General features: G+C 39.2%; 1 protein-coding gene across 1 annotated transcript in view; it reads left to right on the forward strand.

The window, feature by feature from the left end:
* The first annotated feature begins 4009 nt into the window (after positions 1-4009).
* Ncoa1 (nuclear receptor coactivator 1) overlaps positions 4010-26157 on the forward strand; it is a 238200-nt gene continuing 216052 nt past the window's right edge. The window contains 1 exon segment of the mRNA XM_074049293.1: positions 4010-4392. The gene's annotated coding sequence lies outside the window, so the exon portion shown is untranslated.

Below are 26157 nucleotides of genomic sequence, written 5' to 3' on the forward strand. Positions count from 1 at the left end.
GAAATAGTGAAGTTAAGATGGATGTGTCTAGATCCCTCCTCCTAAAGCAGCGTACCTGGCTTGTAAATTGAAGCTGCATCTGTGTGAAAAAGGAATGAGAGTCTCCAGGCAGGAGAGGGGTGCGTCCTTCCTACTGATGTAATTCCAACCACCACAGTTTCTCATATCTGTGATTGGAGAGAACAAAGTTTGTCAGTGACTAGGAAAGCAGTAGTCACTTGAAGAAGGGGGTTATTATGGCATATACAGCTGCAGTGTGTCCTTAGAAGACACTGTATCCTGTTAACTTCGCAGCTGGCTTTATCTGTGCCTATTATTCTAGCCTGATGAATAGCCTGGCAGATTTTTACCTTCTCAGTTTGAGCTAATTTTTAGTTTCTCATGAGCAATCCTAAATGGCAAACACTATTTGAAGCATTTTGCATTCATCATTTTATTTAATCATTGCAGCAAACCTTTGAAGCAAGTGCTAGCCTTCTTTCTTACAAATGAGGACACTGAGGCATGGAAATGTTAAAGTGATTTGTCCAAGGTCACAAAATTAATAAGTGGTAGAGCTATGTCAAATCTGGGTCTAAATCTAAACCTGGTCTTTGTCTTAACCTCTATACTTCAAGTCAATATTGAAATTAAAGACTATTCAATGTAAAATTGATAAAATCCAGAGCTGGCTCTATGTGGGGAAGAGGAAGGCTCAGGCACTGTAGTAAGTAAGATCATAGCTTTGAATAATTTTTCTGGAGGTCAGTTTGGTAAATATGTAGCAAAAAAACCCTAAAATGTACCCTTTGACCTAGCAATTAATTTTCTATGAATTTAAGGAAATAATTTCTAGGTGGGTAAGCTACTCTGTCAGCTAGAAAATAATTTCTAAACTGTATAGAGGCAGATAATTAAAGCATTATTAAAAAAACACACAAACAAAAATCTAGAAACGTAAACATTTTCAGCAAGGTACTGGTTAAATGGCTAAACAGATATGCTGAGGAAGAACATTCAACTATTAATGATGCAAATGTGTTGTAAGAGATACCAGATTACCAATGACCATTTGCAGAGCAATTTTACTTTTGTATAAACTGTATTTATATCTGCACATATGCATATGAACATTTGCAGTGTGTATAAAGGTGTTCACTATATTTTCCTCTGGCTCAGTAGTTTTTTCTTTTTCTTCACCTCTTAAAAAAAATTTTATTATTTAAAACTTTATGAATATCACTGTTACAAAGCAAAAAAGTACTTGAAAAAAAGGATGTCGACGTTAAAGAAGTTCACGCATCAGTAACTGGAGTGCTTTCATGTACCCTAGCCGCCTGTTTCATAGAACTGGAAATCTAAGGTTTGGAGAAAATTCAAGAGGTATGTTATAGATCCAAGTCAGAGAACTAATGTGTTTTTATTCCACCAAGGATTACCATTAATGCATAATGTCAATAGTGCTAACACCACATCTATCTGGGCTATAAAAGTTAAATATGGTCTTACATTTTTATTTTTTCAAATCTTTTCAAATCACTTTCATTTAATTGGGGTCAGTCCTACTTATTCCTACTGTTCTTTGGAAGTAAAGACATTTTCACCTACATGGCTATAGTGAATGGATTTTAGAGAGGCTACTCTAGGGGCAGGAGTAAACTCAGCTAATGAATCTTTGGCTCTGTGTGTAGGGCTCCTGGGAAGTGCGGGGTTAGCTGACTTTAAGGAAATGGGCCTGTTTAGAATAAGCAGTGTGGGTCAGAGATAAACAGTATGACCAGAGAAAGGACCATTTAGGAGTGATAAGAGGGAGATATAATTGCTTTGGCAAGTGATTGTGACTTGTAGAGGAAGAAGAAAAAAATCCAGAGTTTACCTAAGAAGGACTATCACCCTAGAAAAAAGTATTCTTTCTTTAGCACATGGCTATGGTAAATATAAACAGTACTTAAGATTCATGTTTCATTCAACACTTTCTGGGTGTGGTGGCTCATACCTGTGACATCAGCACTTGGGAGGTTGAGGCAGGAAGACTGAGAGTTGGAGGACAGCCTGGGTTACACATTGAGACTCTGTTTAAAAAAAAAAAATTGAAATCCAAACAAAATCTCAGCACTGACTTGAGGCTGTTTTAAAGCAAATTAAGACACTGGGCTACAGATGAGAGGACTGGAAGGAGTCTCAGGAGTTATTAACAGTTGAAGTTGTGGAAATAAACAAAATCAATCTAAGTAAGAAAAAAAAAATGAAGATTTTTGTATAGCTTTGTAAAAAAGTAGCCGTGAAGAGAAGTACTGGTAAAAGAAGTTCAGAACTGGGTGCCAGTGGCTCACACCTGTAATCCTAGCTACTCAGGAGGCAGACATCAGGAGGATCACAGTTCCAAGCCAGCCCTGGGCAAATAGTTCAGGAGATCCTATCTCCAAAAAACCCATCACGAAAAAGGGCTGGTAGATTAGCTCAAGTGGTAGAGCGCCTGCCTAGCAAGCAGGAGGTCCTGAGTTCAAGCCCCAGTACTGCATTAAAAAAAAAAAAGCAAAAGCAGGTACAGCGAGACAAAAGAATGGATGCAGAAGCTGGGGGAGGGGGATAGTAGAAAGACCACATGATAGGAGAATCGAAGTGTCCACTGTATTTGGCAATCAGCAGTTACTGGAGTCCAGTGGAGTCAAGAGTGTTGTGTACAAGTGGCTCATTTGTAAGCATCAGAGGCCAGCCAGGCAAATGATTGAGATAGAGACCCTTGGGCATTTCCAGGCTTTATTGGGGAGGTGGCTAGAGGTAATTAAATGAAATGCATGTAGGGCCCCAGTAGGTCTTTGAAAATCAAATAAATATAGAGATGAGTGAACATATGAACGAAGGTGGGGTATGGGCTAGAGGTTGTTTTATGAATATGATCAGGACAGGAAGAAGAAGAGCCTACGGCAGTGAAGGATACCAAGACGGAGAGCCTGCCTGTGGAAGAAGTTGCTGCTATCTCAGAGAGGTGGCAGGGACGTCGGTGTGATCAACAGTCAGGTTCAGTTAGGAAGTTGGAGGTTGCTTGTGGGAAACAAGGAAGAGAAACAGCAGAAAATGCTGGTAGACAAGAGTACCTGCAGAGCAGGATTGAGGTAGATGAAGGCAGCTAGTGGGGATAGGAAGGCAGGGCTGGCAAGGAGAAGGGTAAGGACGGATGTATCCTTGTGGTGGGGCTGGGAGCGAGGTGGTACTTTATTGCCAGAGTTTGGATGAAGGCTGCTTTCCAGATAAAGCCATCAAGGCTGGAGGGGCTGTTCCGAAGCTGTTTGATTCCTCTAGCGATAAGAAACAATACTTTTGCAAGTAGCACTTCCATTATAGAACAAGAAAAGGAGGTAGAAAAGAAGAAAGGTGTGAGCCCCCTGGAGGGGACAGATCTGTGAATGACAGGCATTTTAGCTAATTCACGGAATTGCAGAGCCAGACGTGTCAGGCAGATCTTTTCATCTGTAAAGCGAAGAGGGCAGACGATCTTTCTTTTTCCTTGTCTCCTAGCCTGTGAAATCATCTAGGCAACCACCTCCCAATTTTACAGAATAAGAAACAAGACCCGCGGGACGTGTCTCACTCAAAGTAAGACAACACATTAGTGGAGAGACGGGCCGAGGACGACTCCTCCCCTGAGCGCGGCTCCACCACCTTCCCTGCAAGACAGAGAGCAGCAGGAAGCGGCCGGGCTGGGGGCACCCTGGGGTTCGAGGCCGCTTCCCGGCAGCGGGCAGAGGACCGCCCCGAGGGGAGGGTCAGGGAGGGGACTATTCGGGGCCTCCTTTCGCACACTCGGTTAGGACGCGGGCCAGCGGCCGGCAGGGGGCGCGGGGCGGTGTCTCGGTGGGCAGCCGGGGCGCGCCGTCGGAGCTCGCGGACACCGAGTCGCGGGGGACCCGGGTCGGCCAAGAGGGCAGGGGCGGTGGGCGGGGCGGGGCTGCCGCAAGCAGGCGGGGCGGGGCAGGGCGCGGAGGGGGCGGGGCCGCGAGCGGGGGGCGGCGGCGGCGGCGGCGGCGGCGGCCGTGGAGGAGGAGGAGGAGGAGGAGGAGGAGAACATGGCGGCCGCGGAGAGCGGCTGAAATGCCTGTTCTTCAGGCCCGGCGAGCGGGAGTCTGACGCGATCCGCCAAGCCCTGTCCTCCGACGGTTGGACCGCGGCCTCGAGCGCCTCGGCCGCCTGTACGCTGCTGCTCCCTCAGGCAGAGCCTGCGACGAGGTCGTTCTGCATCCCCCTGCAGGGGGAACCCCCTGCTCCAGAGGAGGGGGCCGGAGAGCCGCGGCGGCGGCCGGCTGGGCCCCGGGGGCCGGGCGCCGAGCCCAAGAAGCGGCGGAGGCCGCGGCGGTACCGCCACGGTCGCGGGCGAGCGCGGCGCCCCGGAGGGCGGCCCACAGGCGGCGGCAGGTGAGTGGCGGCGGCGGGCGGGAGCCTCGCGGTGGGTGCAGCTGTCACGAGCCGCGCGGCCGCCGCGGCCCTAGGGGGCGGGGAGCAGCTGGCGCCCTCCGCCCCTGCTCTCCTTTCTCTCGGAGATCCACCTCCCCCTCCCACTTTCCCCGAGTTCCCCTCTTGGCCTGGCGCGGCTGCGGGCGGGAGGGGGCGGAGGTCGCAGCTGTCACGGGCACCAGCTGGGGGCTGCAGAGCGCTGTCCCCTGCGCCGCACTCGGGTTGCCCTAGTTTAGCGGAGGGCGAGCATCCGCGGAGGACGCGCGAGGCTGCGCGGCGGCGGGGCCGGGTCGGGAGCGGGTGCCCCGAGCCGCCGCCGAGAGGGGGAGCCGGAAGTCGGCGCGGGCGCCCCTCGGCCCCGACAAGCGCCGTGACCTTGGCCAGCCCGCCAACCTCTCGGAGTCTCGTTCGCGCCGATAGCGAAATGGGGGCGACCGTGGTAGCATGGCTTTCTCTGGGCGCAGCCTCAGACAGCGCCTCTGCCTAGCCCTGCCGCACTTCTCCTGCCATCTCGGGGCCAGGGCTTCGGAGGTTAGAAATGAAATGGGTGCATAAAGCAGACGTTCCCGTGGCGCCTGGGATTTTGGTCCCCTTCCTGGGGTTCTGCAGAAAGGACCTCGGAAGGCAAGGAAGCAAGCAAGCGTGTTGGCCAGACGATTGGGGAGGTGGGGTTGGTTAGTGGTTAAGTGAAACAACTCGAGCTCTCCAGTCTCTTGGAAGGGGACATGAAGAAACCGGACACTAAAGCCCCTAGTCCTTGTTTTTTTTCTTTTCTTTTTTTTTAATTTATTCTTTTTTAAAGTAGTCACTCCCATGGGCCAGACGCTGTCGAGTCTGACGATGTTAGAAGGAGACTCGGGTTGACAATACAGCCTGTGTTTGTGACAAGGACCGATCGCGGTGCTGTGGCCGCAAGAGTTTGGTGGGGAAGAAAACTTTAAGCTGGAGGATCTGTTAGCCTTGCTTGCTCGATCTTCCCGATCATTGCAGAGGCGTTGAAGAGACAGATGTTCTTGGGTAGAAGGTGACATGCTTTTCTTTTGAGCCAGTGAATTTTTTTTTTTTTTTTAAATTGGATTGGGATTTGAAGTCAGGATTTAGTGCTTGCTAGCTGGGTACCGCTTGAGCCACGCCTCCAATCCTTTTTTTTTTTTTTTTTTTCTGGTTATTTTGGAGATGGGGTCTGGAGACTATTTGCCTGGACTGGCCTAGAACTGTGATCCTCCTGATGTCAGCCTCCCAAGTAGCTAGGATTATAGGCATGAGCCACCAGGGCCCTGATAAGCCAGTGAATGTTTAATGTGGAGCAGAATCTTGGTGAATGAAGGGTTCCTGGGTGAGTTGCAGTTCCAGCACCCTCTGGATGCCAAGAGGAATCTCTGGTGATGATTTGTGAGGCATGGAGCTTACACTTCAGTGAGGAAAATCGTCCAGGGTCTGTGCCAGGCATCACTGCTGCCATGCTTACCTTGTATTGTGTACTTGCAGGGATGAATTGCAAGAGTTAAATTTGCTTGAGGTTTGTCCTCTCTTCTGGACTTGGAGGTTAGTCTCAAAAAAAAAAAAAAAAAATTGGCCAAAGGGGCCTCGCAGCTAGTTTCACAGAAGCAGTGATGTACTAGGAAGGGGATCGGATTTCTTCATGTTGGGAATAATGTGATTTGCTCAGGTCTTTTGGCTCTCGAATTAGAAATAGTTTTGGGTTAAAGGTAGCCATGGGGTTTGATTCAGCTTAATAAATAAGCATTCATTGAGCAATTTGTCATAAAGTAGATAAAATGAAAGAGTTTCTACCTTATCTCCTGTACTTTGAGGAAAGGTCTAAGTTGGTTTTATGAACTCATGTCTGCAATGTTTTCTCTCCATTTCTTATTCAGACTTTATATTACAGAAACAGTGGGTCAAAAAAGGGGTCTGAAACTAGAGGGCCACTGTTTACAAGAGCAGGTATTTGGTTTGAGTTTTGTGGACATTTTGTACTCATTTATTGCACTTATTTAGCCCACACTGAACTTTGGTATATAGGTGCAAAACTTGAATTTTACATAGTTTATAGTTAATCTGTTCCTTGTTTCTGAGAATATTTCTAGGCTTGTTGTCTATTTAATTGCTTTTTTGTGTGTGTGGTTTAAGTCAAGGGAGTGTTTTTAGATCTGCATTTTTGGATAAGTGGTTTTACTGACAAAAGAAAGCTTGATGGAACTAATTAATGGTGATTGTTCCACTTAAACTGGGATATATAGACAATGCATTTTCCTCCCTCTTTCTGCCAACATTTGTTTTTCTTTCTCCCTCAATTCCAGGGTTTCATTTCTAGAAATCTGTGCTGGAAACAGAAGCAGCAGTTTGTATAATCCCAAGAATTTGCTTATGCCAGGAAGCTCTAAGGGTAACATGAAGTGGGTGTGATATAAAGATACTGCTACTACTTCAGACATTTAACTATTAAGGGAGCCTAGGGTAAAACTTGACTTTTTGCTTAATTTCCTGTTTTCTGTGTTTGTGTTAGTCTTTTGGTGGGTAGAGGATTGGGTTCCTATGGTATTGACTGGTATATATTGTGAAAGTGCTGGCAAGATTTCATAATTTTACTCTATAGGAAATGATGGTAAAGAAACCTAAATAGTTTAAAGATGTTGTTCCCAGGATGGAATGTTCTCTGCATATCCTTTTGATCGTGCTAATCCAGTGAGCGGTCTTCACTAGGACTAAAGGTTGAGTAAGTGATGGGGGGTGGTGTGGAGGTGGTGAAAGGAGGAGTGGGAGAGAGAGGATACTGGACATCTCTGGAAAATCGTTCTTCTATTGGACTGTATAACACACTGGTGTTTCTAATTGTGTTTCAAGGACATTTTAGCTGTCCTTGCTCAGTTGTCATCAATTTCACACACCTCCTCTTAGAGAAATACTACTTTTTTAAAATTTTTTATTTTATTATTCATATGTGCATACAAGACTTGGGTCATTTCTCCCCCGAGAAATACTACTTCTGTTCCTTACTTTAGTTTGTCATTTTTGCCAAGGATTGCACGTTGTTTGAGTATTACTTTGCGTATTTTATGGAGTTGATTGGTCTTAGCTATATGGGCTAACTTAGCTTTGATATTAGAGCAGGTATGAAAGGTCAAAACAAGCAGAGAGTACTCAATAGAACCCTCTAAGTTACAGAGCATAGAAGATCCCCAGGATGCTCATTATTGTCTTCGCAGTGATTTTGCCTTCTAAATATGATAATCACAGTAATTCTCAGAGGACTATCAGTTACTTTCCTGGCAGAGATTCAAAAACATGGTGGTGGGCGCCTTTCTAGATTACCTGCACAAATACTGGATGACGTGGTGGGTGTGGGATTGAATGAAGTACTTGGGTTTTCAGGAGTTGGATGGCAGAGTCTTGTATCCAGTCTGGAAAACCATACAGATTTTTCCCCACCTTATATAACATTCCTGCCCATTTGAACAGACTAAACTATAGGAAAGGACTAGACTAAAGGAAAGGACTTCTTCCTCATGTTAGCTAATAGCTTCAGTTTTAGTCATTGGCCACTGAGTATAGAGCTCATCATCTCTGAACTTTCTCTTAACATTGGAGGTAAGGGCTAGGCATTTCAAACCTTCCCTTCTTTCTTCTTTGTATTTTAGTTAGACTATGTGCCTTTCCCTCAACATATGGCATCAGAGATCATAAAATGGCTTAGTGGCAACTGGGTACCATTCTTTGTTACTTAATTTAAGGATATGCAGGTATTTTTTTCTATAGCTTAGTTCTGGAATATGGTTTATAAGTATATGGTATTTGGATTAATGTAGAGTATATTTTCTGTTTCTGCTGGATAAATAAATAAGGGAAATTATTACAAAATATACCAACATTTAAGTCCAGTTCTACAAATGCAAGAAAGTGAATTGTTGTATCTTTGCTTCCTTTCTGATAACCCATGCACAACACAATGTTTTTGAGACTCTTTGAAGTGATAGGTTTTTAGAAAAGCTTAGTATAGTTATCATATTTAAAAGATTAGTAGCATATGCCAAAATGGAACCTGTAGTCCTCGAGGAGTTATGGAAGACTTGAAATTAATCAGTCTAGTCACCCTCATCTTAGATATATTTTTTTCTAATTCCTTTTCTCCCAAGAGTTTCAGTGGGCAGAGTAGGGACATTTGGTTTTACTGTGTGGCCCTGAACCCTACCATTAGGAACAAGAGACCAAACTGATAAAATAGGTGCATTCACAAAGGCAGAATCCCATCAGCAGGATCAAAGTTCTAATAACATTGGATTATCCCTTTTTTTCTGGAGTGATACTTTATTTTTACCCTTTTGGCTTGTAATTTTGAAGCAATTTTTAAGCTGCTTTTAGAAATGGAGCTTAACTTCAGACAAACGGTTGTCTTGGCTTTTCCAGATACTTAGTTGATATAACCTTGGGCATTTGACCTTGCTAAACCCCAGCTTTTCACCCTCATACTATTGTGATTTTAAAAATTAACTTGTTATATTAAATAACAAGATGCTTAGCATATGATTGGCACATAATTAAGACATTAATAATCAGATAGTAAATGGGCATTTTGTGGGCTATTCTGTAATTTTTTTTTGAAAAATTTTTGGATTTTCTCCTGTATTTCTGGTTCTACAATCTGGTCCTCTTGTGGAGTAACAGGAGTTACATTGATTTTGAGGGCCTGAGTTACTGCTCTGTGAGTTACTGGTTTGATTTCATATTTCTTTTTGGGTACAATTCTGTGGTTTGTGGGTTTAGACCTGTTTATTTGCATGCATTTGCTTCTCTAATTCATTCTACACAAAAAAAATGTTGAAAAATTCCCTTCTAAAATGTTATCTGATATTATTGTTTTTAGTGAAGGCTCTGCAAATTTGTCAAATTGTAAGTCATTTAAACAGATTTTCTTATCTTCTATTCCAGAAAATTTACCGTAGATGACATATGCAGAAAAAGCTTTATAAAATTAAAGTGCTACACAAGTGAAAAAAATAATTACTCAGATATCTTGCTTCTTGGCTTTTACACATTTCATTTTCTTTACTTGAATTGTATTTCCTTTTTCTTTATGTTCTCTTGACCTTCAACAACTGAGTCAAAGCTGGTATATTCTCCAAAGTTTGATTTTTATCACTCTCTTATCATTGATTACTCAATTTGTTCTATATAATAAACTAACCTCCTTCCCTCCCTCTTTCTTTCTCTTTCTCTCTTTCCTCTTTCTTTCTCTCTCTCCCCCGCCCTACCTATGTTGCTTTCCCTAATTACACTGGAAAATCCTTGAGATTGCCTAAACTACAACATTTAGGTAAAAGAGCCTTAAAGGTCATTTAGGCAATCTCAATATTACAGATGTAATATGTACAGAGTAAGTCCAGGCAAATGTATTTGGCTACAGAAATTGTAAATTTTAATTCTAGTAAACCTTGAAATAATCCATGAGCTAGCAGGAAGGGAGTATATGTTCAGCTCATTATATCCTCGGGTCAACCAACTGCTCATTGAAAATACTTGAACAAAAATTGCTTCTGAACTGAGCATGTTCAGCCTTTTTTTTCTTGTCATTATTTCCAAGATCATACAGTATAACTATTTAAAAGTATTTACATTGTATTAAGTATTATAAATAATCTAGAGATGATTTAAAGTATATAAAGGATGTGCATAGGTTGTGTGAAAATGCTATGCCATTTTATATAAGGGACTTGGGAATCTGCAGATTTTGGTATCCCCAGGGGTTTCTGGAACTAATTCCCCACAGATAGGAAAAGGCAAAGTATATTTTAATTTTTTGACCAAAAATTGACTATCACAGATTGTATTAAGGCATTAGCCAGGAGTTAATTAAGATCATTCTCTCAAAACCCACAAAAATGCCTGGAGAGAAATGTCTGCTTTTCTTCTATGGCTTGTATACAGAGTCAGCAAATATTTATTGAGTGCTGACTTTGAGTCAGGTATTGTGCTAGCTGTACAAATTACATTTTATAAATGAGGAATCAAAGCTCAGGGGTTAAGTGGCTAGTATAAGATTGCACAGTTTGTAGGTATTAGAAATGACATTTGAGTCCAGGTCTTCCAATTGGAAATCACATTCATACCTTTATATTGGCTTCTTTCCAAGCATGTTTGCCATACTTGGCCACATTATACCCTTTTTTCCTTTCTGTACTTTTCTTTCTGTTCTGTCCTGTTCCATACATGTGCTGTGGCACCTCCTACAATCTTGTTCCTTTCTGATGACCTAGGAGCCATATATAACCAGTTACTTAATGAAAGTGTCACTTTAAGATTCTCATGCTCTTTCTGGTCTCACCTTTGTACTTTAGTAATGTTGATTCTTTGTTGCTTCTGTCTAGGTAAGCTTATCTTTGAATGATTGGTTTTGGAGTCTTAGCAATAAAATTTGGCTTCTCAAGTTTTGTTAGTATTTAAATAGCTAAATGCTTCAGGTATCTTCTTTCACTTGGAACAAATTGTTTGGTCATTCTTTGTGTTTGCACTTAGGTTTTGCATGGTTGATCTTACTCTGATCATTTTAATATATTGCCTTTTAAAATTTTGTTTTGTCTATATGGTTAAAATATTTACATACTTTTATTATCAAGCATAGATTTGATTGTTTATATTGTACCATATTTGACCAGATAATTCAAGGATAAAATGTCCTTGAGTTTTGAAAGCACCTGAATATATAGTACTGGCTCTACTTTGGTCAGTTTGTTTGGAAGAAACCAAGGAGAAGTTCTTTGTTCTACAGAGTCTTAAGTCATACCTCTCCTATTCTTGATGGTATGGGAAGTCTGTAATTGAATTTCTAAGTAGCCACTCAGTCATTCGTTGAAGTCTAGTTAAATGAGTATATACTTTGTTCAAGGTGCTGTGCTGTTAAAAGATAGGGAAGTAAAATGATAAGATATATAGATCCTATTCTTAAGGAGATTATGACCTAAGAAAGGTGGTAAGACAAACACACACATACCTATAATACTAATTAAATGTGATGAGTGCTATGAGAGACATACTGAAACAGTAGTGTACTTTGAGGATTCTGGGAGAGGAAGCGATTAGTTTCATTTGAGAGAGATCAGGGCAGATTTCACAAGGACTTTGGTGGTAGACAAGAGTATTGAAGGCAGAGCATGGTTTCTGTAAGGGTGGGGTGAGAAGAACTGTATCTTCATAAAGATTAAATAGAAGAGAATAAAGGACAGGAAAGCTTGGAGTTATTCAGAATGTAATGAAGGGGAAAGTGCAGGGAGGACAATAAATACCATTAGCTGAAGTGGGAAGGGAAACAGATTTTCAAGGTGCAGTCATTGAAGGATTTTTATGGGGGGAGGTGGTGGGAGAAGTATGTAGTGAGTATATAGCTCTGGATGAAAATGAGAAATGTCAGTTTTCCAAATTTATGTAGATCTTTTCTTGGCAGGTTTTATGCCCTGAAATTTATATTTTTCAAAATTTTTGAAATGATTCCATATGTGAAGCTTACCACACTGGGAAATTATTCACTCATTTTAATGTATATTTAAAAACAGATCATGAGTTTTTTGAATAGAAGTTGTGTAAAATATTTTTCACTGCTTTATACTTTCTATTCTTTTAAGCAGTAGCTATTCTTTTAAATAGTAAGTTTTCATTTGACATTTGTAAGATGATCTGGTGGACTTATTTTTTCATTGCAAAAGTGTCTCCTCCATGTTTGAATATAAGTGTATCTAACTATATAAGTGAGATTGGTCATACAAGTTGGAAGCCCCTGGCTCTCAATATAGTTTATGATTTATTTACTGATTATGTCCTGCCATGTTCCAAAAAAAAAATTTAAAGCAGGATACATCATGAAGAGTCTTGGACCTTGTTCCATTTTGTCTGTTATTTGACTGATATCCTTAGTCAACACTGCACTGAGGGAGCAGTGTTGAAGACAACTGGTGTCACAGAATGTGCTATGGTGTCTTTTGCCAAGTAATTTAGAGATGGTTGCAATATAATTGAGTACTTTAAAGATAGGTTGTTTAAACTTTGATAGCATATAAGGGAAGTTGGTTAGAAGGCACTGATGGAAATGTTTGACCTTGGGAGCCCATGCATTGGTAGAACAGTGGTTTCTAAGGTAGTAGTCATATTAAGTATCTGGGAAATACAAGAAATGTTAGAGGTCTGTGAGGAAGTTTCTTCACATATTGGGAGTTTTGCAGTTTACAGGGCATGGGTAAATGGATTCTTAGATTTATTATTTTGCATGGTATGTTCTTTTTTTTTTTTTTTTCTGTATTGGGGATTGAACCCAGAGATGGTAGGCAAACGCCCTCAGCCCTTGTATTTGTATTTGTATTTTTTTTTTTTTTTTTGAAATAGGGTATTATTTTTTGTGGTACTGGGGTTTGAACTGAGGGCCTTCACCTTGAGCCACTCCACCAGGCCTTTTTGTGAGGGTATTTTTGAGATAGGATTTCTTGAACTATTTGCCTGGGCTGGGTTTGATCTGCAGTCCTTCTGAGTAGCTAGGATTACAGGTGTGAGCCACCAGCACCTGGCTAAGATAGGGTCTTGATAACTGCTCAGGCAGTTATCTTGTGATCCTTCAACCTCCACCTCCTGAGTAGCTGGGATTCCAAGTGTGTACCACCATGCCTGGCCTACATGATAGACTCTTAACTCTACTTTGTATTGCAGTAGGAGTCACCATGCAGCTCTTTTGTATATGCATAGTAGTTAATTGCTTATCTTGAGGTAAAAGAGTAGAGTTGTGTGACTTAAAGATGATTTATTCTTTCGCCACAAAAAAGACAAATATCCCAACTTACGTTTTCTGTGAGATATGGCATGTGGTACGCAACCTAGCTCCCCCTCAAGCCAAAAAAAAAAAAATTACCAACACTTAATGCCCCTTTGAGATGATGACACTTTTTTAACAGTGACTTAAAAAGTAGTTACCTCACAGGAAATTAATGTGAGTGAACTCCCTGTATAGCTATCCTTATCTCAACCAGCAAAAACCCTTGTTCCTTCCTATTATTGCTTATACTCTCTCTACAACAAAATTAGAAATAAGGGCAAAATAGTTTCTGCTGGGTATTGAGGGGGTGGGGGGGAGAGGGAGGGGGCGGAGTGGGTGGTAAGGGAGGGGGTGGCGGCAGGGGGGAGAAATGACCCAAGCCTTGTATGCACATATGAATAAAAAAAAATAGTTACCGTTCAGAACAAAACAAAAGTTCAGTGCTTTGGAGGAAGGATATTGAAAACCGTTATTTGGAAGCATTTCTATCATTATTGGATTTAACAGCTGACAGTGATGCCTGTTAACTTTGAGACTTTTGCTGGGGTAGTGGTACTGGAGTTTAAACTCAGGGCTTCATGCTTGCTAGGCAGGTATTCTACCACTTGAGCTACACTCCCAGTCTTTTTTGCTCTGGTTATTGGACTGCAGTCCTGGACATAAATCCTATTTATGCTTTCTGTAGTAGCTGGGATGACAGGTAATTGTTACCATGCCCAACTTTTTCTGGTGAGATGGAGTCTCAAGAACTTTTTGTATGAGCTGACCTTGAACAGTGATCCTCCTGAACTCTGCCTCTAAGTAGCTAGGATTACAGGTGTGAGCCAGGTCTTTTTTACACATATACTTACTTGAACATGGGAACAAAGTTTTCTAACTTGTATAAAAAGCATTGTGAAAGAGGTGTTTTAGTGGTTTTGAGTCCATCTGCTGAATATATAAAAGTGCAGTACCATCTGATTAGTTTGTAAGACAACTGATTGTCATCAGGGAATATAGAAATGCAGTAGTTGAATTTTAGCAAAAATTTTTGCATAAATGGTGAGTGGGATTGCAATTGAATGTCATTTTTTTTTTCAATATAGCCAGTGATGGAGTTCTTTTGGTCTTACTTGCTTTACAAATTATGTTTTCCAGCCAAACTAATTATTAAAACCAAGCAAAATAGTAATTATAAAAATAAACTGAATTTAAAAACAGATCTTCAAGTTGCAGTATTACAACTTGAAAGCAAGATTAACAATAAAAAGTCATGTTCAATCACTTTATTGTCACCAAAAGTAGTAGAATAAAAATAGTATTTATTAGAAAAGACATAAAGCCTTAATGTCATCAATAAGTAACATAAATGCTTAAAATTTGTTTACTTCTGTTATGATAAATATCGTTTAAAAATCTTTATTTTGATTATGCTTTACAAGGTATGCAATTTATTGGTTTGGTGTACAGTGTATACAAATGATAAATAAATATATAGTTTTAAGATACGGAATGTATGATAAGAATAGCTATCACTATTCTATAGTAAGAGTTCATAACCTAGAGTTCATGGACTAAGAGCCTCTAGATTGGCTTTCAGGGGAGATCTGCAAACATTTTGAAATTGTATGTAAAATTTCATGAGTTTTATTAATTCTCTGGGGATAGGGTCTATAGGGCTCATCAAATTCCAGAAAGGGTCTATGACCTCTCCCAAAAGTTAAGAATCTGTTGTTGAAGATGGGGATCTCAATACTCCACTCATCCAGTCTTACCCTCTGCCAAGTTTAATGGATATATCTGATGTCATTACTTAAGCCTGCAGAATGACTGGATTTGCAGTCTGTTTTTCCATTTTGCAATAGATGTGATTGTAGTGCCTTTGGTCTTTACAGGTATTTAAGCTCTGTTTGTTGCAGAACTACCTGTCCTTCAAACTTGGCTGCTTTTATATATCATTTCCACTCCCACCCCCCAACAAGCTCTCTACCACCAGTAACAAAGAGTAGACCTATTGTATGAATGTGGTTATGGGAATGTACATACGTATGTATGGGAGAGTCTGCTGGGTGGGTTGATTCACATTGATGGCATACGCTATAATTGCTTAGCATCCAAATCTCAGCTCTCTAGAGTTCTTAGGGTCCGACTGGCATACACTGAAAACTTTGCAAGTTCTGTCAGCTCCTTAGATTGGTCCCTTTTTTCCTCACTGTCACTATTCTAATCCAGGCCTATTCATTGAGGTGGTGTCTTAAGTGGTTCCACTGTTCCCATTGGGTTCTGTCTGTGCTAAATTTTATTTTAGAATGGTCATTCTAATTTTTACTTTTGTTGTGTTACTTTGCGAAAACACCTTTCATGGTTCCTCATTGTTATCAAGAAGAGTTGTTTCTTAGTATGGCATTAAAGCTTTGCAGTCTCTGGCACCAGCCTGCTTTTTAGCCTCATTTTCCAATTAGTCTCCCCCAATAGACTGTTTCAGATTGTCAATTTATTTTCCCTTGGGCTTATCCACTTACTTACCTGTTTTTTCCCTGAAATGTTCTCTCTCATTCTAGTGTATATACTTGGAAATTCTGTTATTAAAGCTCAACTCAAATTTCACTGTGCTTATTAAGTATTCAGACTATAATAAAGTTTAAAAGTAATCTGGTCCTCTGTGAACTCTCTTAGCATTTATTTCCCTTATTTCTCATTTGATACTTTATATGAACTGTCTTATACTGTTTGAAATTTTTTGTTTTCATGTATCCTATCACCCATATTAGGGAATGGGAGTGGTAAAAAAGGGATCATGTTTTATATTTTGACATCTGCAATGTCTTATACCCATAGATATTAAAATAGTTGGCAAATCATATTGATTAAATCATAATGCTACTTATGTATATACTTAAGTATATGCATAATTGTGTGCATGTGTGTCTGTCTGTCTCAGATACTCACAGATAACATTGTAGGGATTCTCTTTACTGGTTTCAGGATATTTGAGGAATTGAACTGGAAATCAACTATTGCCTGGAGGACATGTATATTCTACATAAGTCTTTGCCTATAAAGGGGGCTATGTTCAAAAATCTTAATATGGTGTAGTTGTACATGCCTATAATCCTACATGGGAGGCTGAGGCAGAAGAATCATAATTTTGAGGCCAGTCTGGGGAATTTAGCAAGTTAAACTTGGCTCATGCCTGTAATCCTAGCTACTCAGGAGGCAGAGATCAGGAGGATCATAGTTTGAAGCCAGCCAGGGAGTAGCTCCCAAGATGCTATCTCAAAAATATCCACACAAAAAAAGTCTGAAGTAGTGGCTCAAGGTGTAGGCCCTGAGTTCAAACCCTGGTACAAAAAAAAAAAAAAAAAAGGACTGGGATGGGATGTGGCTCAGGAGCCTTGGGTTTAAAAAACCAACACAACAAAAAAACCAAAACCAACCAAACAAAAAAACCCTTCAAAAACAGCAAAACAAAACAACTCCCAGAACAGAACAAAAAAAATGTCTGAGATGGTCTGGTGAGTCATTGTTCTATTGTGTAGAACTCTATCTGTCATGGATTAGAAAAACCTTGTTTTCTCTCTTTCTCCTCTTAGAGATGCTGGCGTCACAAATCCTAAAGTCTTGTTCATTACTATATTTATGTTTTTAATGTTTTTAACATAGTCTTCACAATAGAAGATACATTTTTATTGAATACTATGTTATTTGAATGGTAATATGGGGTACAATGACGTTATTTTCTTTTAGGAATCCTGTCCTTCAAGAAGATTATAATCCCTATAAAGGAGTTTCGTTTGTTTTAAATTATATACAGATTTAAAAATGATATAAAATAATATAAAAGATGTAACATGGGAGTATACGACTTAGTTGCTGAGACTATGGAAACAACTTTAGCACTTACTATTTTTAACACCCACTTGAAATTTATTATTGTGTATGCTAGTTTCCTTTCCCCCAATCATTGTAAATTATAGAGAATAGAAATTATTGTATACAAGTTTGTATGATAGTGCATTCATGGTCCTGTCCCCAGAGTATAAGTACATAAATTTGTTACTAATGGTGCTAGGAATTGAACATGGTCTTGGTAGGCTTCTTGGAGAAAGTGGACTTGAATTAGATTTGTTGGATTTGAAATGATGCTTATGGCATAGTCCCATGGCATAGTAGTCCCATGGTTCTGTAGTTAAAATAATAAAATAGGTTTGGTGTACCTTCTGGAACTGAAGTAATTTCCTTGGTTACTGTGGCTTTGGCCCCAAAGTTAACACATTACTTCCTCTTACCACCCATTGGCCAAAAGTAGACATAGAATAGTACCTCAGAGGCTAGGGAATGTGGGCAACAACATGAAATATTTGGCATTCAGTAAATATCCTTGCCTCTCACCACAGCAGAACTGATTTACTTTAGAGAGATGAATATCAAAATTGGTAGGCCCTATTTAGAAGTCACTGAAGAACAGAGGAATTGCTTTTTTATGCCAGGCTAAATGGAAGTTTTATTATTGAATGTATTTGTGAAAAGAACTTGTAAGTGCTAAATGGTAGCTGTTGGGACAATTAAAGGAGAAATTTTACTAATGTTTCTGTGTTGTGGATATTATAATTTGTTTTTGCTACTTTAGAAGGTATTTGAAACATATAGAAAGTGATTCTCCATTTTTCTGATGTTTTATTTGGTAAGGACTTTTGGATAATTAAAATGTTGGCCAAGTATGCAGAACTAGGAAGCCTAGATCCTTATTTACCCACAAGGCATATTTTCTCCCCAATTTTATTTCTAAACTCATCAATTCTGAATTTTTTAGACCTTGGGCTTTCTTTTTAACTGCATTCCAATTTTTTTTCCCTTTCAAATTAAAAAGTAAGTCATGTATATAACACTACATTCTAATTATAAAATCAAAGAAATGGAACTATATAGAGATAAAAGGTGAAAGTCTGTAGTAAATATATGGTAGCTATTAATTTAGGCTAGCTAGTAGTCCCCTCACTGCCATCCTTTTTTATTATTTTACGTCATAGTGTGGTCTGTCATAATGCTCCATTCCCTTGGACACAGGGATTGTTGTAGGATGGCTGTGAGACCAAAGCAGGTTAAATGTACTTCCCTGAGATTGAAAAACATGTAGGATGAGAGACAGGCTCATTCTATGGGAGCTGCAAAGCTAAATGAACATGGGGAATGCCAAGAAGGAAACCCATCAGCCATTGGAAAGAATGAGGCTGTGTTGTCAGATTTCCATCACTGTGACAAAATACTTGAGAAAATCAATTTGAAGGAGGAAAGATTTATTTCGGCTCACTGATTTCAGAGGTTTTAGTCTGTGGTCACTCGACACCACTCTTTCTGGACCATGGTGAGGCAGAACATCATGGTGGATGGAGAGTGTTTGGTGGAACAAAGTTGCCCACCTCATGGTTGCCAGGAAACAGAAAAAAGGAAGAGTCCAGGGACAGAATACACCCTTCAAATCACAACTCTAGTGTCCCACCTCTACCAACGAGGCTCCACCTCCTAAAATTTCTGTCATCTCCCAATAGCACCACCAGCTGGAGACCAAGCCTTTAACACATGAACCTTTGGGAGACATTCCCGATCCAAACCCTGACAGACCACTGCACAGACTGAAACAGATTGATACTCTCTCTCTCTATCACACTCTCAAACACTCTTACATGCTCTTGCATGTGAGTGCAGTGACCCATTGGAGCTCTGGATCCAGTTGCACCTTAAATAAGATCCACTCTGTTTTTCCCAGTGTTCCTTAATTTCATTTAGAGCTAATTAGTTACCTAACTTCTCTGTGTTAATTTGAATTGGGTTTCTGGCTTTTAGGAACTGAAAGTCTTGACTAATTCAGACCCTGTTGGCATTTCAGTCTTGCTCGCACAAATACACATACACAAACATACACATGCATGCACACACAAACAGAATCATGTCTTAGGAGTTACTATTTTTTTTTTACTTAAAGTCATGTGACTCTTTCTGCGTTAGAATAAGAAGGAGCCATTTTGTCCTTTTTATGGCTGCATAGCATTACATTGGATGCATATTATGTTATTTGACTGTCTTTCCTCCCCCTGCCCCTTTGGTGATACTAGAGTTTGAACTCAGGGCCTCATGCTTGCACACTGCCAGTCCTTTTTTGTTTTAGTTATTTTTCAGGTTTTGCCTGGGGCTGACCTCATACCACGATTTTCCTACCTATAGCCTCCTGTGTATCTGGGATGACAGGTGTGTGCCGCCATGCCCAACTTACTTGATGGATTTGGGGGTCTTGCTAACTTTTTGCTTGGGCTGGCTTTAAACCACGATCTTTCTTTGTCTCCTCACCTGGCTCCACTCTCTCTCTCTTTTTTTTTTTCTCTCAAAGTCACTTTATTGTAATCTATACTTTCTTGTAGTCATTCAGTTTTGTCAAAAATCAATTTTCTTACATTAAAGTACCACACACAGGATAAGACTATGAGAAATAAAGAGTAGACTCTCAAGTTAAACACACGGGCCAATGGAGACAGGTAAAGACTAAACTAATACAGAATATTATTCCTTGTGAGCCAGGGAACCTTCTCTCTTTTGGCAAACAGTGCTATACAATGACATAGGATACTAACCAATACTCTTAGCAAAGAAACCCAGCCATAGAAATTACAAGGAGAGCATCAGAGAATGGTTATCAGCTTTAACTTCTCAAGTTGAGGAATAAACATTAAATAAAAGAACTCACACCAGGTGTAGTACACACATTTGTCATCCCAGCTCTCAGGAGACTGAGACAGGAGGATCGTGAGTTCAAGACCAGCCTGAGCTACATAGCAGGTTCCAGGCCAGTCTGTAGTATAAGACTCTGTCTCAAAAAGTCAAAAGAATAAAAGGTGAGGAAAACTTCTTAGAGGAAATGGTATTTGAGAGCAGCCTTAAAGAGTAAGATTTCAATAAGCAGAGGTGATTTTATCAGGAGAGAAGCATGTCTAAGGCTGAAGAAACATACCTGTTTATTAAGTCAGCAATACATATTGTGCATCTATGTGTTAATCACTGCATTACTGTGAACCAGATACTAAAGTTCAAACTCTTAGCTATAAGGCTGTTTGAGAAATGTAGTTCTTGGGAGGAAAGGTGGGGGGGGAGAAATGACTCATACATTGTATGCACATATGAATAAAAGAAAAAAAAAGAAATGTACTTCTTATTCTATGTGTTAAACTAAAGATAGGGGGTTCAATTATTATAAAAGAAGAGGAACATGGATTTTGAGAACAACCAGCAATCTATACTACTTAGTAAATGGGTCATCCAGGACAGAAATAAATTAAGAGAAATTTCTAGGGTGGTAGTAAAATCCTACATTAAAAACTATAGCACACTAAAAAAGCCTTTAGTCAAAATTGGAGCAGGTCCACTCACTTTTTGATGGACATTTAGCTATCCAGTTTTTTGTTGTTGCAAAATAAGATGTTTTAGTAAACATCTTAGTTTGTACTTGTTGCACATGCATGACAACATACCCATGGAATTATTGGGTAAGCACATATGAAAATCGATGTCCTCTCAAACTGTCATCTTAAAGTCTACATCAATTTGTATTTCCAACAACAGTATATAATAGCTTCTGCTTTTCTCCATCTTAATCACCTCTGTATATTATCATCCATTTCTAGTTGGACCTGTTACGTGAAAATGATTAACTTTGTAATTTGCAATTCTCTGACTATTGTTAAAGTTGATAATCTTATCAAATATTACTGCATTTTGGGTTTCTTTCCCTCAAGTTTATCCCATTCAGTGCTCTACCACTTCAGCTATGTTCCCCTTACTTTTTGCTTTAGTTATTTTTCAGGTAAGGTTTTTTTTTTTTTTGACAGTATTTTGCTAACTTTTTTGCCTGGGCTGACTTCAAATTGAGATCCTCCTAATCTCTGCCTTCTGATTATCTGGGGTTATATATGTGAACCACTGTGCTTGGCTTTTTTTTTCTTTTCTTTTTTACATTGCTTCATAATATGCTTATGATATGGTTATATTTATGCTAACTAGGGATGGCTTTGGTAGACGATGCTACTTATTTCAGGAAGACAAAAATCTACTTCCAAATCCATGTTATATGTATTTTTACAGATACCTTAGACATTTAATTGGCTTACATTTATTAACTCTGTAGTTGTCCACGTCATTTAGTTAGCTGGGGAAGGGATCATGTCTCAGTTGGATGCTCTTTAATTGAGTAATTCTATGGCTGAGCTTAATTTTGGGGAACTCTTCCTTTGACAGTTCTCTTGATCAAAATTTCATGACCGAAATGTTTGGTATAGGATTCTGGGACTGAGTTGACTGCTTATCAATTAGTAACTTCTCAGAACTATTTTCAGAAAATTTTTGGCACTTTTCTTGGCTCACCTCCATAGAGAGGTGGATTGGCTGTTTGCTTAGACCTTTTTATTGGTTAGGTTCCTTAATTTTTATAAGAGAAGATTAACCTGACCTTCCCTTGATTGGCTCTGAAATGTGTGTGTGTGTGTGTGTGTGTGTGTGTGTGTGTGTGTGTGTGTGTGTGCATGTGTGTATTATGTTAGCAATTGGCAGTATGATTTAGTTTTACTCAAGCAGATATGTATGAATCTATTTGCTGTGCTGTCAAATTTTTATCAAAAACTTACTAGTTTGAAATAACAATTTTTGAGAATTTCTTAAAACACACTCAATATATTGCTTTAAAAATAATTTTCACTTTGATCAAACCAGAGTATCAGAGAACTATGTATGTTGATTGCATTGTTTTAGAGTTGGGTAGGGTTGCTTTTACAGAATTGTTCTTTGGTATAATGTAATCAACATTTATTGAGGACCATTAAAATAAACAACATGAAATTGACTACTCTTCTTACTGTAGAATTCTTGTTGAGAATATTCTCTCCTTTATCTCAATACCTTGTTCATGTTTTTACTACTACACTAGTACTATGAGCAGCCAATCTGAAGGACTAAGACTGAACATAAAATGAGCTAATATTTGACTGACAAATACTTGTAGCTGAAGGCAAATGTTTATGTCCAAAGGGAGACACCTTTATAAATGAGGGATTATGTAATGGTCAGGAAAATAGTCTCTGGAGCCGGATATCCTGAGCTTGACTTCTGGCTTTTCTACTTCCTAGTCATGTGTTACTTAACTTCTTGGTGCTTCAGGTTTTTTGATAGTTGTACTTCCATCCACAAGTTGTGAGATTTTCATGTGTTTACACACACAAAATGCTTTGAAGATGCCTGGCTCAGAACATAGCCAGTAAGATGAGCTCTTACACTGTTATTTTTTTTTATTAGAATCATTAATAGTAGAATCCATATACTAATTTTTCCCCAGATCTTTGTATCAGAAAAGCTGTCTTTCCATTGACTGGCTGGTTTGTTTGCATTACATAGTGGCTATGACTTTTGCATACTTCCCTCTCTGGAAAGGAGCTCATAGTCTAATGGGTGGCCTTTCCCTTACAGCTGTCTAGGACTATGTAATATATGCATTGTGTGGTAAACTTACCTCTGACTTGATCTTTTTTTCCTCATTATTTTCTCTTTGCCCACTTCTTCACTTCTTTCTTTTTAATTATAATGGTACCCTGTGAACTGTCTCAAGTTCTTTTTGGAGTAATTTGAAAATAAACAAGTAAACTTCATTAGAACATGTGCTGATATTTTGAAATTTCAGATATGTTTTCATTTAATTTACTTTAAGCATGCTACTACTTGATTACAAGTAGGTATTATAATTTTCATTAAGATATTTCAAATCATATCATACATAGGTTACTTCTGGGAAGGTTCCTATTACAGCTAATCCTGTTAAGATGTAGGTTTTCTTCTAAGCTTCAGTTACATACATGTTCTTCCCTTGTTGTGTTTTTTTTTTCCTTTAACCTTTGCTCCAACCATCTCTTATAGATTTTTGTTTTGAGGGTTTATTACTTATAAACGTGCAGTCTTTAAAAATACTCTTCAGAATAAGATTTAAATTAGGTTATTACAGATAAGCAGTATAAAGGTTATGTGTTGCTATTGTATTTCTTTTAAAAACCAGAATTCTAATTTGTTGAGTTATAATGAAAAAAATGTCCCAATGCCTAAAATATTGCAACATATTCTAGTTATGTCACTAACATATTTGCTCCCACAAGAAGATGTACATGGGGCTGGTGTAACTACCTTTACTGTGGGAAAATAAAAACTTCAAAAAAATTTTTATTTTATTCATATGAGCATACATTGTTTGGGTCATTTCTCCCCTCTTCCCCCCACCCCCTCCCTTACCTCCCCTTACCCCTCACTACCCGTCAGAAACTATTTTGCCCTTATCTCTAATTTTGTTGAAGAGAGAGTATAAGCAATAATAGGAAGGACCAAGGGTTTTTACCAGTTGAGATAATGATAGCTATACAGGGAGTTGACTCTCATTGATATCCTGTGCATGTGTGTTACCTTCTAAGTTAATTCTTCTTGAACTAACCTTTTCTGTAGTTCCTGGTCCCCTTTTCCTATTGGCCTCAGTTGCTTTAAGGTATCTGCTTTAGTTTCTCTGCATTAAGGGCAACAAATGCTAGCTAGTTTTTTAGGTGTCTTACCTATCCTCATACCTCCCTTGTGTGCGCTCGCTTTATCACGTGATCAAAGTCCAATCCCCTTGTTGTGTTTGCCCTTGATCTAATGTCCGCATATGAGGGAGAACATACGATTTTTGGTCTTTTGGGCCAGACTAACCTCACTCAGAATGATGTTCTCCAGTTCCACCCATTTACCTGCGAATGATAACATTTTGTTCTTCATGGCTGCATAAAATTCCATTGTGTATAAATACCACATTTTCCATTTGTCAGTGGTGGGGTATCTTGGCTGTTTCCATAACTTGGCTATTATGAATAGTGCTGCAATAAACATGAGTATGCAGGTGCCTCTGGAGTAACCTGTGTCATTTTCTTTTGGGTATATCCCCAAGAGTGGTATTGCTGGATCAAATGGTAGATCAATGTTTAGCTTTTTAAGTAGCCTCCACAATTTTTTCCAGAATGGCTGTACTAGTTTACATTCCCACCAACAGTGTAAGAGGGTTCCTTTTTCCCCACATCCTCTCCAACACCTGTTGTTAGTGGTGTTGCTAATGATGGCTATTCTAACAGGGGTGAGGTGGAATCTTAGTGTGGTTTTAATTTGCATTTCCTTTATTGCTAGAGATGGTGAGCATCTTTTCATGTGTTTTTTGGCCATTTGAATTTCTTCTTTTGAGAAAGTTCTGTTTAGTTCACTTGCCCATTTCTTTATTGATTCATTAATTTTGGGAGAATTTAGTTTTTTAAGTTCCCTATATATTCTGGTTATCAGTCCTTTGTCTGATGTGTAACTGGCAAATATTTTCTCCCACTCTGTGGGTGTTCTCTTCAGTTTAGAGACCATTTCTTTTGTAGAGCAGAAGCTTTTTAGTTTTATGAAGTCCCATTTATCTATGCTATCTCTTAGTTGCTGTGCTGCTGGGGTTCCACTGAGAAAGTTCTTGCTTATACCTATTAATTCCTGAGTATTTCCTACTCTTTCCTGTACCAACTTTAGAGTTTGGGATCTGATATTAAGATCCTTGATCCATTTTGAGTTAATATTGGTATAGGGTGACATACATGGCTCTAGTGTCAGTTTTTTGTAGACTGCTAACCAGTTTTCCCAGCAGTTTTTGTTGAAGAGGCTGTCTTTTCTCCGTTGTATATTTTTAGCGCCTTTGTCAAAGACAAGTTGGTTATAGTTGTGTGGCTTCATATCTTGGTCCTCTATTCTGTTCCACTGGTCTTCATGTCTGTTTTTGTGCCAGTACCATGCTGTTTTTATTGTTATTGCTTTGTAATATAGTTTGAAGTCGGGTATCGTGATACCTCCAACATTGTTCTTTTGACTGAGTATTGCCTTGGCTATTCGTGGCCTCTTGTGTTTCCATATAAATTTAACGGTAGATTTTTCAATCTCTTTAATGAATGTCATTGGAATTTTGATGGGAATTGCATTAACCATGTAGATTACTTTTGGGAGTATAGACATTTTTACTATGTTGATTCTACCAATCCATGAACATGGGAGATCTCTCTACTTTCTATAGTCTTCCTCAGTCTCTTTCTTCAGAAGTTTATAGTTTTCCTTGTAGAGGTGGTTCACATCCTTTGTTAAGTTTACATGTAGGTATTTGATTTTTTTTGAGGCTATTGTAAATGGAATTGTTTTCATATATTCTTTCTCAGTTTGTTCATTATTAGTGTATAGAAATGCTAATGATTTTTCTATGTTGATTTTATATCCTGCTACCTTGGTATAGCTATTGATGGTGTCTAGGAGCTTTTGAGTAGAGTTTAAAAAAAAACTTTTTAAAAGAGAGTTTTGGTTGATACGTCTTTTCTTTTTTATTTATTAGATTACTTCGACATTCTTTTTTTTCCCCCCTTGTAAGTTTATCTTTTGAGGTGAGTGGTTTGTCCTGTAGAATTTCCTACAGTTTGCATTTTGGTTTAGTTTAACATGTTTCTATATATCTGGTAAGTTGACAAGCTTCACATAGAAGTTTGGTTAAGGTTTAACTTTGGGGTGAGGAGAACACAGGACAACTTTAGAGATGGTATTGTGAGACGTATGTCTGTCTAGTTGTCTTTTTGTGATGTTAGCAGTTATTGATATTGCTACTGACTTTTGATTCATAAATAGTAAGTGATCATAGTGATGTTGAGATGAAAATGTAGGCATTGTCTAGAAATGATGGAGAATACTCAGTGTAGAGAGGAAAGAAGCAATGTTGTGTAAACTCAAAAAATACCTGGGTTTGGACTTGGTTCTCCTGCTTAGGAGCTGTTTGAACTTGCATAATTAACAATAGCAAGGACAGCAGCAGCTACACATTCACTCAGTGCTTATTTTCACCAGGTTCA

This window comes from Castor canadensis, chromosome 12 (genome assembly GCF_047511655.1).
Source record: "Castor canadensis chromosome 12, mCasCan1.hap1v2, whole genome shotgun sequence".
NCBI classification, from domain to species: Eukaryota; Metazoa; Chordata; class Mammalia; order Rodentia; family Castoridae; genus Castor; species Castor canadensis.